We start from the raw sequence: 3606 nt of genomic DNA on the forward strand, positions 1-3606 counted from the left end.
CCCTCCCACCCCACAGAAGAAATAAATGGTCAGGTAAGGAATTTCAAAGAAGACCATGGACCACACCAACTCTACCTGCCTTGGCAATCTCCCTAGCAAGGGACTTTTAGCTAGGTTGAAGTTGGAGGAAACCCTACAAAAGCACCTTGAACAAAGGAAGGGCGCGAGTATGCTTCCCAGGCCCATGTGCTGCTTGTGCCCACGTGGCCGAGCACATGTAGTGCCGAAGCACGTGTGGTGCCCACATCTCCCTCTTGAGACGTGTACTTTCATACTTTCCTGTCTGATGCTGTGATGTATTTAGGGGCTCTCTCAGCCCTTAGAGAAGCCCTTGTTCTCTCTCAAGCACATTACTCTCTCGTTTTTCTCTCCCTTCTTCCTCTTCCTAAAAACCTCCAGATAAATTCCGTTTTCACTTCACTGCTCTGCTCATCTACTCCTGAAATTCTTTTCTGAGAGGCAAGACAAGAACCCAGTAACCCTGGGTCTCAGGGTTTGGGGCGGATTGGAAGAAAGTGATGGTCTCTCTCCTTCCCGCCTTACATAAGCCAGCCTGGAGGGGTCCACTGACTTCATAAATATTAGAAAGGGCCTCTTAGGAGGAGGGGAGACAATTAAAACAGATACCAAAATGTTGCACTATTCACTCCATGCCTGATGCTAATCTTAAACTTTCATTTTCTTTTAAAAATTAATCATATTAAGCACCTTGGGTCATTGTTTTATATTTAGATGGAAATTACAACTTAGAGGGTATCACAACAGTGGGACAATAGACCTATTCAAAGGTCAGTCTGAAAACCGCATGTAGCATTTAACTCAGTGACAGGAGAGAGATGTCCCTAAAATGGGCAGTCAACTGTCAACTTCTTTGAAATTTGGATCTCCATGATAAATTACTTTCTGAAACTTTATTTCACATTTCAGGTATCTGTGTTTCAGTGATGGCTGGATCACCCCCAAGAAAATCAGAGGACGTAGTGAGCTCAGTTGGAATTGGTTTGGAAAGGAAAGTTCTAAGGAAGTATCCAACTGGGATCCCAACTCCCTGGGCCAAGTCTGGATTAAATACTCCAGAATTTCTGGGTTTCTTGAGTTCTCTTGTGACTCTACTGTTTAAACTGTAAAGACCTAGGTAAGTGAAAAGCATCTCAGCCTTGCAAGATTTTGCACCAATGGTTATTAATCAGTGTATTAATGAAGCAGTTCTAAAAAAAAAGAACATTTATTCATACAGAATGAATGTAGAGGCTGTTGGCCACCAAAATGCTTGTCATTCTATGATAAAGTAGCACAGGTTTGGTTGGTCCTCTGCTTTATACTTAGAATTTCAATAACACCTGCTAATCACACAATTTTGTTAAGAGTCAAGGTCAGCTAACTGATTGTTTCAAAAATAAGACAATTGTTTTCTGACCTCTTCATAACTACATTTTGGGAGAAGTAATGCTAGAAATTATTTGTAGATGATCAGTACAATTTCATCCAATTCAAACACTGAACAAGTGTTAGAAAAGAACCACTAGTTCCCCTAATCACATTCGATTCCTTTGACATCCAAACTGGCTTCATCATGGCTTCCTGACCTCCATCAAAAGGCAAGCCAGCAGAGGGGAATGCCCTGCCAAAGAGGTGGGGTAGGGAGGGGAGGTGGTGGGAGTGGGAGGGAGGGATGATGGGGTCATCAGCAGAGGACGGGCACTGGTGGAGTCATAGGTACTCGAGCTGTATATGACTGAAACACAAGCAGGAGAATATGTAAACCTATATCTGTACCCCCACGGTGATTCATTAATCACTTGTATCACACTTGTCATCCCATTGATCTTCGATTTGCTCGAGCAGGCGCCAATAATGTCTCCATTTGTCCCTGTCCCATGCTAGTGCAGCCCAATGATATCTGCTTGCTCCAGGAACAGGAAGAGCCTCAAATCATTCATTCAGGGATTTGACGAAGAAATCTGACCATCTAGTTGGTGGGCGGCCACGAGGCCTTCTGACGGCCCACAGAATCCAGTCAGTAACAGCTCTAGTCCAGCGGTCGTCTCTGAATCGCATTACATGACCGGCCCATCTGATTTTTGATGCCTTGGCAAACAAGACAGCATCTCTGATTCTTGAGGTCAGAACTCCGGATTCCTTCTCTCACTTGAGTGAGACGTGATACTCCTAGAATAGCTCTTTCGATTCCTCTTTGGGATACCCTGATAGCATTCTCATCCTGTTTGCGTAGGGCCCCGGTCTCTGAAGCATATGTTAGTGCAGGTAGAACGGTGGAATCGAAAAGATGTGCCCGGAGTCGGAGGTTCTTTGTTCTCTTAACCACTTCTTTGACGCTCTTGAAGGCATTCCATGCTGCTCTCTTCCTCCTGCACAGTTCTGGCAACAAGTCGTTTGTTCCTCATGTTGATTTCATCCACTACCCAGCCACCGCCATGCTCCAGGCCACTCTCCGGACACTTGGGCCAAATCTCACGCACGAGTGAAGCCCCGCAAAACGAGGTAAACAGAACTTTTCGACCTTGAACTCTAGATTCAATGAGACCTGGAAACAATATCCTCTGTCTAATTCATTAATAAAAAAAATAAATTAAAAAAATTTTTTTAAATAATGTTTTTCAACACACACACACACACACACACAAAGGCAAGCCAGTTAACTCTGTTGGTTGGAGTCAATGTTACAGAATTACTTCCCAGAAAGGCATCACTGTTATTAAATTATGCAAGTAATTGTTGGTATTGAGTCGTTTTTGTGATTATACAAGACAAACAAATAAACAGAAAAAACTACTAATCTTATCCCCCTTCAAATTGGCACTTGTCTTCAATTAACAGAATCAAACAAACAAAAAAATAGTGCAAGAACAAAGAGTTGGTTAGATAGTACACAGGAGTACAGGGTATAGTTGCCCACATAATATTAGAAATTGCGAAAAGGAATGTAACTGCCAAATTTGTCCTGGAGATAGTGAATTTGATAACATAGCCACTCCAAAGTAGCTTATAAGGCCAGGTATGGTAATCAGTAAAATTGATATCAGATTCTCTATTGTGGATTAAATTTGTTGGAAAACTACACAGAAAAGTTCTTAAAATTTTTTCAATAATGCATAATCAAATAGAGGGTGAATTAAATTATTTCACAGTATTCTGAGATTTCAATCAATGAAATAAATTGCAGTAATGAAAGTCACTCTGGAAAACACTTTTTCTTGACACTAGTGGAAATTTAGGTTTCATTATTGTTTTGCATAAAATTTAGAAACTAAGTGATCACTTTATGTAGAGATGCACAATATACTCATATTTGTAGAATATTAACTTTTTCATTTTAGTTGATGACAAAAATGCAATGTTGATCAAATCTGTGTAAAGTAGGTACACATACTTGGACTATCTAAAACAATCCCTGTGTATTGTTTTGTGGCAATTGTTTAAATTCAATTATCAATTACTTTATTGAGAAATTATCTATAATCATATCTGATCTTTCTACTCCCATGTAAGCAATAGATTTTGATGCCACCAAAATTAACAAATTGTATCATTAAAGGTTTGCAAGTGTTCCTTGAGCTCAGATGTGTTGATGAAAGCATTCAATGC

Source organism: Sorex araneus, chromosome 8, assembly GCF_027595985.1.
Source record: "Sorex araneus isolate mSorAra2 chromosome 8, mSorAra2.pri, whole genome shotgun sequence".
NCBI classification, from domain to species: Eukaryota; Metazoa; Chordata; class Mammalia; order Eulipotyphla; family Soricidae; genus Sorex; species Sorex araneus.